Source organism: Lolium perenne, chromosome 1 (assembly GCF_019359855.2).
Source record: "Lolium perenne isolate Kyuss_39 chromosome 1, Kyuss_2.0, whole genome shotgun sequence".
Classification (NCBI taxonomy): Eukaryota; Viridiplantae; Streptophyta; class Magnoliopsida; order Poales; family Poaceae; genus Lolium; species Lolium perenne.
The window spans coordinates 181,693,529-181,709,461 of NC_067244.2; the positions used below are offsets into that span (position 1 = coordinate 181,693,529).

The window sequence follows — 15,933 nt, forward strand, 5'->3', positions numbered from 1 at the left end:
AGCGGCGTCGGAGCGGAGGCAGGCGGCGGCGGCGGGAGAGGAGCGGCGGAGGGGACTAGGGTTTACGAACCGAACTCCCCTCCGCGAACCCTTTTAATAGGGGCCGTGCGAACTCCGTATTTGGGCCGGCCCATGTATTCGGTCTCTGTTCTGCGGGCGTTTCAGTCCGAACCCGTAAATCCGACCGAAAAGTTCAGTTCCGGCGGGATTTACGGGCTCCGTAACATACAACTTGTCGCAGATTTTGGGTACTAACCCCTGCTCAAACAATTTGTGGCAGTCCTAGACATGGTTTCATGCTTATTTACCGCATGGGGTACGCCATAAATATTCCAACATGAGCGAAGAATTTGGGCTCAAATTAACGCATGGCGCGAGGCGAAATTTTGGTTAAGACCTAACTAAACGCATGATCGACTGAATCGTCCATCCAACGCACCGAATCAAACACGTGACCTTAAAACAGATTAAGTCCATCCAACCCTAAACCCACCGCTCGCCACAAATCCTAGTCCTAGCCGCCGGCGCCGGCGCCGCAGCTCCTCCCCTCGCCGGTGCCTCGTCTCCCACACCTCGGGCGTGTCCCTCCTCCCATCCGCCACCCCCTCTCTCCGCCACCAGTGCGCCAGAGCAGAGCGAAAGCCGCCGCCATCTCCCTTCCCGGAGCACCCACATCAAGGGAGGCGCCCCGGCCCGCCTCCTCCCCGGAGCGATCCACATCGATCGACCCTGTGGCCGGCAGAGTCCGCTGGCCTGCGAGCTCCACGCGTGTCGGTGGCCTGCGGGTACGACCGGGGCGGCGTCTTTCCGCGACAGCGGACGACAGGAGTGGCGCTGGAGCTCGCGGCGGCGCAGGAATGGAGGCGCGGTGGATCTGCTGTCGCCCACGACTCCGTCATCCTCATGCCGGTCACCTCCCCTGACCTGCTGCAGCCCCGTGAGCCCCCTCTCCTCCATGTTGTCCTTCTATATTTTTTTTTTTTGGTTTCTTTTTATCACGTTGAGTGTGCTAGCAGTGGAGAAAACATGCCTTCCTCTTTGTGAATCCGCGCTCTAGGCCGTGATGTCACACGATGGGCCCGTCAAAAAATGTATGGCACGATGATTGCTTCCATTAGTGCACAAATCTGAGGGAAATGTTCTTTCTTTTGTCGTTCTAGTCGTTCCTCTTAGTGTTTGTTGGAGCCGGCCAGCACTATAACCATGACTAATAAATAGCTTAATCACATGTTTCTATCCATTCATCCCAGACAAACTGAACTATCCATAATCTTTGTGAAATCGTGCTCACTGACTTATGATAAAATGAGCTCATTCTAGTAGTAGCTTTCTATATGCTTAAGAATCCCATGCTTGTTCTAGTTAACTGCATATTACTTTCTGATTGATTCACTACTTGTTCTATTAGTAATTCATCTATTAAATGCATGTCTAATTGTTTATGCATGCTTAAGAATTCATGAAACTAAACTATGTTTATGCTTTTCTGTTTTATTAGGTGTTCGTCAACTATCTACAACATGGCATGATGCATATTTCTGCCAATTCCTTCTATTATTAAGTACGGCTGGTACCATTTCAATGTGTTTCGATATTTACGAAATGGAGAGGGCTTCTGAGGTGGAACGAAGCCCCATCGAATGGGGGTTTCAAAGTCTCTCCTTGCCTGGAAGCAACTGCTGCATCGGGACATTGTTGGCTGGCTGCAGACCATGGCGGCCATGATGGCGACGGCAGGGCGCCCTAGCAGCAGCAGTGGCAGAGGCTGAAGCTGGTGCTGGAGATGCAGGACCTCCTCCATGTCCTCGATATGCCCCAGTCAAGCTCACCTGCGATGCTAAGGTCACAATCCGTTCTCCTATCCAAGTTTAGACCTAATAAAATGCAAGCTTCTGTTTAGAGGAGTTAATGCTTTTAGCGGGTTCTAGCATCTGTTAAATATTTGGGCTACAGTGCGAAAAGTATATTTGGCTCCCGAGCTCCAGTGCTCTCGCCATTCTAAAAAAAAATTAAAAATATTTATTAGTTATCAAAAAATCTGAAAAATAATTCTGTAGATTGTTAGTGATACATCTCACAATCATGGAAAATCTCGACCCAAAATTCTTTTTAATTTGAGCTAGACAAAAATAACAAAATCTGACATATTTTTGTAGATTTGAAAATGACTACTCAGATCTGCACTTTTGTCTTTTTTGTGTAGCTTAAAATATAAAGTATTTGAAATTGATTTTTTACACGTTTGTTGGATACATTATTGGCTATATGCATATATTTTTTTCAGAATTTTTTGAAACTAAAAAATATGATTTTTAATTTATTTTAAAAACGAGATCACTGGTGCCCATGTGCACCAAATCTCTGTCCGCTACAGTGCCTGTATATACATATTATGATCACATAAATATAATTTTTATATATTGGAATCTGTCCATTTCGTTGTGTGGAAGAACAAACAAGCAAAAAATGTTCCTTTTTAGCTCTGAATGAGTAATTACTCAAGCTGAATGTCTGCAACATGTGTTAACACCTATACTGCACTATATTTCAACTTTGCACTCCTTGTCCAGGTTATGCTGCATTTTGTTGTGTTATTGTCTGCATCTGCATATTTGTAACATTTTAACTGGAAATTGCATTTCTTTTAGTTCGAATCTTATAAACATTTTATATTTGCAAGTTTATCTTGGTAAATTAGCCACTTGTAACTAAACTTGCTTCTCACGTAGTGAAAAGATATGCCAAGCTTCTGCACGTTCTGACTTTTCTGGGGTTTTTATTGTCAGGCCTCTCGTATTCTAGAGAAGAAACTATGAGTGCTTTACTAATGAACATAGTCTGGAACTTCTAAAATTAAAGGTAAGTATATTTTCTGAAAGTTCTCTGTTCAGATGCTTATATACATCCATAACTGAGGTTTTCCTACACACACAGAAGCAGCCGCAGAGTTGCTACAGATAAAAGAACAATGGCGCACAAATTTGGTAATTTATTGGACGCATGTTCAAAGGTTTGTTTGTTTGATCCAAATGAATTAAAACTTTGTAGAAGTAAATTGGTGAAGCCTGCGATGTTGTCATTATAGCATGTTTCCTAACATACCTATCAAATTTGAGCACATGATAGTATAATTTCTGGAAGTTCTCAGTTCAGATGCTCGCTGAAAAGATATTTTAAGCATCTGTCCATCTGGTTGCAGCAGGTGCACGGGCGAGCTGATGTGAAGAGGCGGAGAGGTTGGGCGGCAGCAGTTGCATGGATTGACGGCTGGTGTTGACCATGTGCAGTGGTGCTCTCTTGCCGGTGACGACGACCAGCAACGTCACCACATCGTGCACCCTCCTGCTCCGGCCTATCTGCAAGACAACGGAAGGCTGTCGTTATTGGTTGTATGAGTTCATCGACGCACTTCTGCCATTTGGAGGTATAAATCCATCGTTTCATCTATTGTTTTTGTGGTATTCAAGTGTTGTTTGTGCAAAGCACGTACCGGATAATGTAGTTACCATATTGTTTACTTCGTAGCTTGTTCTGAGCATTGCTATAATAAATCTTTGTTTAGCATGTTTTCACCACTGCGATATTAAATCCTTGTTCAGCGTCCACTTGTCATATGATATTAAATAAGTGCTCAACATCTCTTATGATATAAGGATTTCTTTATTCATAAAACCCAGTAGGTGATCTTTATATTTATATTTATGCTTCTGATTTTTTATATTACTCATGCAGTTTTTGATGTCTGTGGGATCTCTCCTTTATGCACCTAGCTAGTTAACTAGACTGAAATGATCAACTTTTTGTTTTAGAAAGGAGGATAGTTTTGTGCTATCACCCATACTGTTCTAGATTTAGCATGGCAAGAGCTAGCTTTAGTTGTTCACTACTTGATGTATACAATGATTACGTTTGTTAATTCGTACATATATGTGATCATTCGCTGAATGTGGTGCCTTCATATTTTAAATGGGAAGTAATAACACAGTTTGTCTTTCTAGATGATTAGTACATATATCTTTCACTTATGGAAGCTAGCTTCAGTACCTAGTTAATTTCATTATGTTACAAAGTTCGGTGATACTATTTGCTGTTGACTCTTTGTTAAGCAGCCAGATGAGTGGATGGGTCAGAAAGATAGGTGGGCAAGTTCTCGGAGCAGTACACCTGCTGGTCCAGCATCACCTTCTCCTGCTCCGTCACCTCCGTCATCATCAAGGTCCTGTTCCTGTTTCTATTCCTCTTTTGTGGATTCTAGTCTCATGTTTCTCTAGCTGCAGGTTTAATTTCAGATATAAATGGACACCTTTTCTTCCTTTAATTATGGGGTCAACTAATCCCTCTTGTTTAAGTTTTGTATTTACTTTGTGTAGTTACTCCGCTAAATGTGTGAATCAGTGGAACATCAATAATTATAGTTCTTGGCTGAGTGGCTTGTTCTCCATCTAAAAGATTGCAACTGCAAGTGAAAAGAATAATAATATCTCATAACTTTTCTTTTTTCAGAAAGTAGTTATTCCACTGAAATTTTTCTTAGTAGCTGGTTGACTGGTTCCATATATCTTGAAAATTGTGATGCAAGTAAAATGTATAATATTTCTTTGCTTTTCCTTCCAGAATGTAGCTAGCCAATCGATTTTAGTTTGGAACTACTATTATTAGCTTATAAAGTTGAAGAGGCATGTAAGCATATATGGTGTGAAATAACATCCACATATGGTAGTTTGTCATAGTTCCTGACATATTATTGCAAAAGCAGGTTCTGAAGAATGATGCTGAGGTGAAGTTGCAGAGGAATGCTTCATGTGTCTTGCAAGCTCCAACTGGCAACGAAGTTGCATAACAATGTAGCTGAGAATATTTGTACCTGCCCAGTGGAGCTTGAGCTGGTGCTACCGGCATCCACTATGACATGCTGCCCATGCCTTCATTGACTAGGACGTCTCCTACAACACTGCGTCCCCCATCGGCGTGCCACAGAAGGTCTTGCTTTCTCACTCGGTTACTCCATATTTACCTTGGGCTGCTCGATGTATGTATGTGTTGAGTGCGAATGAGGCTCCTTCACTGAAATATTCGATTTTGTTTACTACCTTGATGTGATGTTTGGGCAAATCTAATGCTTTTGAATTATTGAAGCTGCGATGCTTTATAAAGTTGGTAATTGTCCTTATATGCAATATGTAGTGTTGTACTGAACTCAAACTACGCTTTGTCACACTTTGTAAAGAACAATTCTTGGTCTTTGTTTTGTTTGGTGTCAGCAAACCAATTAAGCTTTAAATGCTATAGAGAGGTTAAGCACCTGTAAATGGCACTATGAACTCTGTGCTTCTGTCACTCGTGTCGACTACTTGGATTGTAGTAATGCGTTTGTACTAGCAGCAACTGCTTGCAACTATCTTTGTACCTTTATCTTTTCCTGTTGTTTTCAGTAAGATGAACTCTGTTTGCTTCCTTATTGATGCATGTGCTGTTAGATTACCAAGTTTTGAATTAACATGATCATTTGCTGAATGTATATATCATTTAGGGCTTACCATGTTCTCAGTTTACATGATCATTTGTTGAGTATGTATCATGTAGATCATTTGCTGAATATATATCATGTAGATCATTTGTTGAATATATATCATATTGTCTAACTTTTGTTTAGGTTGCACTATATCAAGGTTCTTCAGGAGAAGGACCTGGATGTTCATGCTGAGACATACAACATAACCTGAAGGTCACCTTCCGTGGAGAAGATGATGAAGCGGTATGCTTGTTCAATCAATCGTAGTGTGTACTACTTGTAGCGCTTTCATTTTAAAAAATTTACAGTCTGGTTTGTTTTCAGCGTAACTGTAATTCGCCATCTAGTAGAAGAAACACCTGAAGTTCAAAAGAAAGGGCAATGGTCTCTTCTATGAGCACACCTTGTCTCTCACTAAAGCTCTTTGTGTATTTCCACTTGAGTCCGCTGTTCTCATTAAGTTAAAGTGTTACACCCTGGTGGCCCATCTGTGGACGATGGTCGCCGTGCTGACTGGCTTTGTCTTCAAGAAAGGTAGCACTTGTGTAATCATTTATCATTGTGTCTGTTTCGATGAATGGGATGTGATCAAACAACATATTCATTCATTCTTTTGGTTCATATTACTTATTGGGAAATTGGTGATCTAAAATTGTTAGTCAAAATTGTTTAAAACCTGACACCATGTGAATCATTCTTATGGCTCATTCATTAGTGTTTTGGTCTTGCCCTTTATCTCATGTTGGTTGCCATTTATTCCGATTTGAAAGATTTGTTTCTGTTTGAGTTCCCGAATACAAACATTTGTATGTTTGCCAAGTATTGTTCGCTTGATGCTAAAGCCTGAGCTCGTGGATATTAAACTATTCATACTGTTGGTGGTCACCGCTGTCCACGAGATGCAGTGTTAGGACGATGCATGTGAGACGAATTCTCTAGCCGCGGAAAATGTTTTTGGGAGAAGAAATGCAACTGTTTGTCATGTTTGGTTGCAAATCAGTTTATTTTCATGTTTCTAGGTTGGTATTGGCCTGAAGCTAGTACGGGGATGCATAGCTCCTGGTTTGGTTTGCACTTTGCAATATTGCCATCTAGTGTGTTTGGCAAACTAGGGGATCAAGTATGAATGTTCTAAGTTGTGCTAATGGTAGTTGTGGATTCTATTTTCTTCTTTAGTCTCTGGTACTAGCAGGTAAACCTGAAAACGGTTCTTGATTAACCGGCTTGGTTTGGTTCAATTTCTTATTGTGGGCTCGACTAGTTCATGTTGTTATGGGTCTAAAGTGTAAACGGCTTGGTTTGGTTTGGGCTCAGACTTCAGAGAGAAAACAGTTGGGTGTGGTTGGGTTGGGGCCTAAACTATTGGATTCCTAACAGCTGCGTAATTATGGTCGAGGCCTGGTTGCTGGATTGGTTTGTGGAGACCGAGCGTGTGAGTCAATAGTGACGTCGGCGGCCTTGGCACAACTGAAAGAACGCGCTCAATCGCCTGGCCAATGGCGCTAGAAAGACCATGTTGGCACTGGTGGTGACCTTGCCGCCAAGCTTCTGCAGCTAGAGCATGTATCGGCGGGACCGACAGTGGGGATTCCGATGGTGGTGGGTGCCAGGACAGCGACGGCATGGAGCATGCCTGTAGCCGGAAGGGATCTGGGCTTCTCCCTCTGGTCGTCTAGGATGTAGTTCTGGCGCAGAAGGTCAACGTCCGCGCCCTCGAAGTGGAGCAACATCCTCGGCAACGGTCCCGCCGACGCGCTTCTGTCCATCCGCACCCTTGCCAGCACACGCCGTCGTCGAGGCTGCTGCTGTTCGAAAATGGCAGCCTCAGCTACCTGCGGAAGGGCTGCACCACCTTTATCAGCACCGCCTCTGGAAACAACGTGAGCCCCGTGCCGTAGTTGCCGTAGTAATACCAAAAGGTGCAGGTTTCTGGCCCGTGGTAGGCGTGGTGAAGGATCTCGCCGCCGAGCTGGCCTGAGCACCGCATGGGCTCGTACGACGAAGAAGTGGCCGGCTGGAACAGCGCGCTCGCGCATGGCTGTGTCCAGCAGCGCTCAATCTGTCCTTTGCATCTTGCTTGCCTGTTGCTTCACTACGTGAATTTCTGTGTCTTTGCTCAGATCGTAGCCCATGAGAGCTTGCTGATAGATCGCAGACTAGCATTATATAGGACTCAACTCATTTGAGCGAACGATTCTCAACCAATTGCAACAGACGGTTTTGACCCATAGTTTGGCAATCTTTTTAGTTCAGTTTGGGTGAAAATATGGAATAGTTTTGGTTTTAGTTGGGGGGATTGAATTATTAAATGGGTTTAGTTCCGGTTGTGGTTCCATGCCTTATTCTTTCGGGTACGGTTGAGGTATGTTGCAGTTAATCAGTTATAGAACCATTCTCAGGTTTACTAGCAGGTGCAAGTTAGAACTAGGTATTTATCTTGTCATGTTCGTGAGTAAATAGTGGTTATATGTTTCTTCCAACCCATAGCTGTCTTGGAATAAATAAGTTCCAGGTAGCTTGTTTTGTCATAAATTTGCCATCATACCTATTGGTTCTATGAGATGAGTACAGAAATTAGTGACCAATGAAGTGAGGAAACATTGATGGGAAAGGCATCTTAGGAGCGCTAATAGACACTGGATGCCAACTGATCGTAACCATGTGATTATATTTAGAAGTGTTGCCTTGTAAGAATAGACATATAATTGTTAAAAGACATCTTAGACTAATCTGATTCTTGACAAAAGGTGCTGTCAATATCAAAACAAGTCTTTATCTTGGAATGACCTTCCATGAACCGTTGTGCCTCTTTTTTGCCTTGTAGACAATGTGCTATATGTCCCGAGTTCTGCTGCTAGATGATGTATCACAATCTTAATGTATTTTCATTTTTTATTTATCTTTGCAGCGCCTGTATGGTGGTGCTCCAAAGGGCTCTCAGCTTAGAGAACTTGAGCGTAGATCACATATTGTGGTTGTTGCACCTGGACGACTTGATGATATTCTGGAGATGATGAAGCTGAATGCATGCTTGCCATTGGTTTTAAGCCAAAAACACGGAAGATTGTGGACGAGATTCCTCATAGCAGACAGACTCTGATGTACATTGCCATTTGGCCAAAAGAGATTACAAAATATTTGGTGATTTATCAAGAGATCATATCCAGATAAATATTGGAAACATCGATGAACTTGCTGCCAACAATCCATCACACAGGTAATCCTTATGGGTGTATTCTTATTTGTTTGCCATACTGGATGTTTTCATTGTTGCATTACCTCTTATAGTGGCTACTACCAATTGGTGCTCAATATTGTAATGATGTTTAGTTCTTTGGAAAAGGAAGTCTAGAGCACCCAACTGTCGTATATTGCATTTGATATATCACATCATTTTGCTGTTTCTTCTGGATGGTCCATTTCTAAGTTTTACTGTTGTGTATGGATGCAGTATGTAGAGATAGTTCCATCAATGGATAAGCAACGCCCTTTGGAGCAGATTTTAGAGCTGAAGAAAGGGGCAAAGATCATCATATTTTGCTCAACAGAGAAAATGTGCGACCAGCCTTCTCGTGGCATTTTCGTTATCTTGGTTCTGCAAGCTTTCACGGTGATAAATCACAGGTATCATATTCTCAACTAGTTTTGGACTGGTAACGTTCCAGTATTAGTAGCCACTGATGTTGCTGCTGGATGATGCTATCAACTTACTCTTGCTGTGTGTATTTGCACTTCAACATTTAATCATTTATTATCTTCATGACTTCCCTGAAGGTTGTCCTGGCTCCGGGGTTGCCACGGACTATGTGTAACGGCTAATAATACTGTACTCTAAAACACTGAATCACAAGTCTTTAACTTTACGATGCTATAGGCCCTGTTCACCCTGTTGAGCACTTTGTGCTCACTATTTATGTTTACTTGGTTTCTGAACTCTAAGATCACCCTTTCCCAGTCCTTATTTAGGTGTAATCTTTTGGGTATAAGCATGACTGTCAGTATCCTTAAGGAGTGAGTACCTGTTCCATAAAAAAGACCACGATTGACCAAAATAAGACATTAATTGTACCTGATCTTATTAATTGGAAACTCATTCTTACATTGATTGATTGTTTCAATTTGCAGGGCCGTGGTACTGTTGTGACTGGATGTGTCGAACACGGGACAACTAAAACTGTTGATCATGTTAAGATCTTTGATTTATCGGAGGTAAGTTAGAACCCAGTTTGTCCTTTTAATGCCTGATAAATGTTCCTGAGCAATGCTGGTCTATTAAGGTTTTTTTCGTTGCATGAATCGGTAGTTGAATCGGGCGGGCTTCTTTGACCAACACTCCAGTGTTTGCTCTGTCCATAGACTTGAGTAGCTTCATGCAATCATTGTGAATTGACGCAAGATTTTAGATACATAATGATTAATAAGGTAATCTGGGTGAAGTTGCATCCGAGGCTATGCATTGTAAGTCTTATATATTTGTTCAACCATATATGTACTATGGACAGTGAGTTAGTATGTTTTATATACAACACTTGGCAGAAACTGGTGGCATTAGTTTCCTAATGGTCCACAGAAGGTTCACAAGGTTATTACCTGTGCTACCTTGATGTATCATCCCCAATAGCTAATCCATGGTCTTGTCCTGGAAAATAAGGTGGGTCTTCTCTCGTGCATTCCAGAACACATATATGAGGGTCTCGCAAAAATTATTTTCACTATTACTTGCCGGGTTTGAAGTCTGATGGATGCAGACGTGCAGGCTCCATTATAAGTTTTACTTAAGGCGTAAATTTGCAATTTAAATCTGTTTCTTTTACTCCTTGTGTTTTCCTTAATGATAATAAGAAGAGAAACCTATTTGGAGGGACCTCTTTTTTATTGTCTGATGTGCCAATGCTTCTTTGCATCATGTTCACAGGAAAGATTTTGTCATGTTATTCATACTCAGTGATTCTTTTTTTCCTTCTCGTTGCATTTTTAAGGAAAACACATGTCTAAGGCATGAAGTTATGTAGTTGCCACTGGCTTGTTGATCTTTGCTGGTTCTGGCCTAGCATTTCCTTTTTTTTATGTAAGTGGATTCTTTGTTGATTTGCTGGTTCTGTAGTTGTCACTGGCTTGTTGATCTTTGCTTGTTCTGGCCTAGCATTTCCTTTTTTTATGCAAGTGGATTCTTTGTTCATTCCATGCGTTCTAGAAGTACATGAAGATTTCACCAAATACTCGTCTTTATTAATAGTACCTCTTTGGCTGCAGGGGTTCCAGCTTGGTGCCTTTGAATTTTTGTAATGCCACTATGAAGCAGCTTCAAACATTAGCTGAGGAGCATCCTCGTGTCAGTTATGGCACAGCATAATACATCTTAGACATGACGATGCAAGGCAGTGAATAGCTCCCAGTGCTTTTGGTTTATTCTTTGCCCTTATCTACCTGCCATGTCAAATTTGTGCAATACTTAATGCTCTGTGTCATGATGTCTATGTTGCATCATTAGACAATCTTCACCGCTATTTTGGTTACTGGTTAGTCACAGACCTCCAACCATACTATGGATAGTGCTTGATATTTTCACCACCTCTATGATTGAATGTTACTGTTGAGTAAATCACCAGCTCATTACTGTGAGCGCTTGATGATTTCACACAATGTTCTGTCCATGTAAGCAAATACCTGATGGGACTGAAAAATATTTTTTTAAATTAATCAATGACTTTAAGGAATATTTTCGTTCAAGAAGTCTTGTAGTCCTTCAGATATCCAGTTACCAAGATGGACTGAATTATGATTAGGCAAAATGTTGAGAAATCATCCTGCTATTTGTGATGTTATAGAATCTACTATTTTAAGCATATACGCGAAGTAAAACAATGAAAAACTATTTCACTTTTTTTCAAAAACGCAAAAAAAGACTTGCGTTTCGATGCATTGATAGAAAAGAAAGTCATATGTACAAGCCCGAAGCCGGACGAACACCACGCCGTACAACTCGACCCAAGAAAAGGAAAGATAAACCTAGTCTAGGGGAGCAGAAGGCGCACACCCCGGGCTCCCGCGTCCGCCCATAGCCGCGCCTCCGCCACGATGTCGTTGAATAGGGACGTCACCGAAGGCCGCGCGTTGTCGAAGACCACCGCGTTTCGATGCTTCCATATCCACCATGCCGTAAGCATGATAACCGACGACGTGCCTTTGCGAAGCTGGCGAGGGGCGGTCCGCACTGCCAGGGACCACCACTCCGCGAAGTCGCCCTCAGCCAAGGGAGGGCTTGAAGTGGATCGGATCCACGACAACACCTCGAACCAAACCATCCTGGAGAACGAGCAGCCTGTGAGAAGATGGCGCATGGTCTGCGACCAGAGCGGGCAGTTGGGGGTATGCGGTAACCCCCGCCTAGCCAGCCTCTCCCCCGTCCAACATCTGTCAAGGCAAGCCAACCACAAGAAGAATTTCACCCTTGGCGGCGCCCAGGATTTCCAGTTCAGCTTCCAGAAGCCTGCAGTTATCGCCCCTTGGAAGAGGGCGTCATAGCAAGAACTGGAGGAGTACTGGCCATCCGGCGTCCATCGCCAAACCATCCTATCCGGATCCGCCGAGAGCTGGGTATCCCTGAGTCGGCACCACAGCTGCACATACTGCCATAGTGCCAGGGCGCTTGGTGCCCCCACAATGTCGGCGATCCAGGCGCGGTCGCCTTTCTCCGGCGCTTTGGTACCAGCGCATATACCTCAGGCTCCAACTCCTTCATGGCTTTGCCGTCCAACCATCTGTCCTCCCAGAAGAGGGCGGATTCCCCGTTCCCGGTCACCATGGTGGTGGAGACCGCGAAGGCATCCAACTCCGCCTTCGAGAAGTTCATGTCCAGCCCGCGCCAGGGTCGCAGGGGATCAGTATGCATCCTCCAGATCCACCTAACCCTAAGGCTGGTAGCAGTGCGAGCCAGGTCCGGAATCCCGAGGCCCCCAAGCCTCAGAGGTCGACAGACCCGTGCCCAATTGACATGGCAATGCCCGTCATTGGCATCAGCTCTGCCGGCCCAGAGGAAGCCCCTCAAGGTTTTGTTGACCTGCTTCAGGGCGGTTTTGTTGACCCCCAACACCATGAGCTGGTGCAGCGGGATCGCAGCGAGGACCGAACGAACAAGCGTCAGGCGCCCCGCCCTCGGCATCATAGCCGCCCTCCAAGTGGGGAGTTTGTCAGCAAGCCGGTCTACCAGAGGTTGGAAAGAGGCAGCCGTCAACCTCCTGATAGACAATGGTATGCCGAGGTACTTCACCGGAAACGACGCTAGTTGGCAACCCATGCGCTCAGCAGCGCCAACAGCCTCCTCATCCGAGCACCCGATCGGGGATACCGAACATTTGGCGAAGTTGGTATGCAACCCAGAGGCCGTCCCAAAGAGCTCTAGGATACCACGAACAGCTCGTAGCTCCGTCTCATCTGGGTGGCAGAAGATCACCACATCGTCCGCGTAGAAGGAGACCGAAGTCATCAAGTCTCGTCTTGCCAGACGCCTCAGGACCCCCAGCTCAATAGCCTTCGCCAAAAGCCCGTTGAGCGAGTTCATCACCAGAACAAACAGCGATGGCGACAGGGGATCTCCCTGTCTCAGGCCCCTCCGATGCCAGATAGGGGGACCTGGCTCGCCATTGAGCAACACCCTAGTACTCGCCGTGGAGAGCAGGATGGACACGATTTCGCGAAACCTAGGGCCGAACCCGAGTTTGCGCAGGATCTCCAAAAGGAAACCCCACGAGACAGAGTCGAAGGCGTGAGCTATATCCAGCTTGAGCATCACTCTCGGCTGCTTTCCCCGATGGAGGAATCTAGCGGTCTGCTGCACCAACATAAAGTTGTCATGAATGCAACGTCTGCGAATGAACGCGCACTGGTTGCGATCCACAAGAGATTCCATCCGGGGGGCAAGGCGGGTAGCCAACGTTTTCGCCACCAACTTGGCGAAGATGTGGATAAGGCTGATCGGCCGGTAATCACCCAAAGCTGCCGCATCAGGGCGCTTAGGCAGCAGGGTTAGGAGGGCCTGGTTAAGACCTTGGAACCCGCGCCCACACATCGTGTACAACTTATCGAAGGCAGCCATGAAATCCCCCTTGACTACGCTCCAGCATTTCTGCAGGAACTCAGCCGTGAAGCCGTCCGGTCCTGGCGCCTTGCCAGCTGGCAGTCGCCGCACCACCTCCCAGACCTCGTCCTCAGTGAATGCTCTCTCTAGCTCGGATAGATCCTCCGGGTGAGCGCCCAGGAAATCCAAGTCCAGCGAGTGCAGCCTATCGATCGATGTGCCCAATGAAAAACTATTTCACTTAAGGGCGTGCCACTTTATTACCCTAGTTTTTAGTGTTACTCAATACTACTACCTCTGTTCTTTTTTTATCGACGCAGAAAGTAGCCTGTGCATGCACGTGTCGTACCTGCTGCCGGCGTCGATTAAATCATGGCCTGCTCACTAACCTGAATGGCTGAGTCTTTTTTCTCTTGTTACTTGTCAGGTTTCAAAACATGGTAGCTGCATATTTGCAGGGTCCATTTTGGGTTTTATTTGTATCACATATGTGCAAGTTAAAATGCACTTCTACTTATGGTATACACAAATAGGAAAGGGAAAATCTTGTGATATACTTGTTGTTAGGCACCTTCCGAGTTCTGATTGTTTAATATGCCAATGCTCTCTACATCTTGTTCACTCTTAAACAGAGCTGTCCTTAATTGTTGTGAGCTCTTTCTTAGACCTCATGTATCTTTTGCTTTCTTCTTTGGATAGAACCAACTCATCTCAATACTCGCTGATGTAGTTAACGCGTGCACAACAGAGATTGTTAAACACAAGAAAAAGTTTGCGAAAAAAGGCACCAATAACATGATTTAATGAATTTTCATTTCTTCTTTGTATCATATATATCTCCAGTATGGCAGTATACATGTTAGCTTGTTATTTCAAAATTTTCATTTCTTTGTATCATATGTACCTCCTGCTTATAGAAATATGCTGCTGGATATATTTTAGGATTTGCTTCTATATATCTATCCTTCTGTGGTTTGAATTCTGCTTGAACATTGCAAGTACTTGATACTGATGCCATTTCTTCTTGTAGATGAACAAATCTTTGCAAGCACAGTAGCGAGCATGCCTGTACTTTGTTGAGACCTTCCCATGCTCTCATACTTCCATTTTTGGTGGACTCTCAGATTAGGTAAATTATTGATTTATTCTTTTTCCTCTACTTGCTCTTTGATACAACGGCCACCAAGCAATGGTTTTTCTGTGCTCCTGCCATTGAGCCTATTACTTACTGGTTTGATTTTGTGTTGGTAATATGGCTAGGATTTGGTTGTGCGTTTTTTTATCATGATTCAAAAGATGTCATGAAAGTGCAATGATTTGGGTTGATTCGGGTACAGGAAGTCGAACAAGGACTACACCACCGGTGGTTGTCGCCCAGCTGCACAGTGTGGGTCTACCCGAGCTCCTGCTGGTGGTTGCATGCCTGGGCTGCTGCTGCTGGCGTCCACCTGGAGCTGGCCATATCCGCTGGTCAGCCCGCAACTTGGACTACTTCCGCCTCGCTACCGTGCGATGACGGCAAGTTCACCGCCGTGCAACCGTTGAAGCGGTTGCTTCTTCGTCGACGCCATGGTTTACACGAGTTTCTGGTTCTCCCCTTCTTGAACGCAAATTAATTGAGTGCAAGGCAGCAGACCATTCTTGCTGAGTACCTATTTTTTTTCTTCTTGGCACTGATAAGTTTTTTGTATTTCGATACAGACATGTTGTTTTTCTGGAAATGAAAATGTCCTAGATCTGGTCTTGATTTGTTTTTAGTGTTTATATATTTGTGAAACTGATGTGAATAGGTAAAAAAAAGATGGTTTATGGCTGAATTCCTTCTGAAATTCAATGAAATATTGTGTCTATAATTCAGTGGGGTTTGTCTTACATTGCTTGCATCGAGTTCTGTAGTTTCTGAAGTTGGGATAGTTTGAGATATCTTTGAAATATTCTAGTCAATTCTCTATGTGGATACATAAAAATCAATGTCCCGTCAATTTAATTCTCATAGCTATTGTACTTTGCATGTCTTGTACGATTGCTCAAGGCATACACAAGGTGTATGTGTACATGCGGTTCATGATGTGATCTTTTTTACAGGATGACATACTTGAACAAACTAAGTGACCAGATATATGTTTATTGGCAGGTTTGCATGGTTGATGGCATCATCGGTTTGCTCTCAAGATACCCACCCACATTAGCTATTGGAAGATATGTTGTCCTCTGTGGAAGCTTTGCAAGGTGTGACAACTCAAGCTAGTGAATTGAGCTTGCTTCTGCTACATCTTAATTATTTCTGTGATTGCATTATATATCTTGATCACTTGCATTATTTTCGGTTGCATCACATAAATTA

The 15,933-nt window shown here is 43.9% G+C and overlaps 1 long non-coding RNA gene across 4 annotated transcripts; it reads left to right on the forward strand.

Moving 5' to 3' along the window:
- The first annotated feature begins 440 nt into the window (after nucleotides 1-440).
- On the forward strand, nucleotides 441-15,785 carry LOC139831079 (uncharacterized). Of its 4 annotated transcripts, none has more exons than XR_011745414.1 (15): nucleotides 441-937; nucleotides 1,499-1,842; nucleotides 2,787-2,859; nucleotides 2,935-3,010; nucleotides 3,200-3,424; nucleotides 4,110-4,216; nucleotides 4,757-4,980; nucleotides 5,654-5,755; nucleotides 5,837-6,046; nucleotides 8,421-8,729; nucleotides 8,964-9,136; nucleotides 9,638-9,721; nucleotides 10,766-11,031; nucleotides 14,620-14,718; nucleotides 14,927-15,784. It is a non-coding gene; the product is annotated as an uncharacterized lncRNA (long non-coding RNA). The 4 variants fall into 4 exon arrangements; XR_011745412.1 differs by having other exon boundaries at nucleotides 3,203-3,424; XR_011745416.1 differs by lacking the exon at nucleotides 5,837-6,046 and having other exon boundaries at nucleotides 3,203-3,424; nucleotides 14,927-15,785.
- Nucleotides 15,786-15,933: the final 148 nt, after the last annotated feature.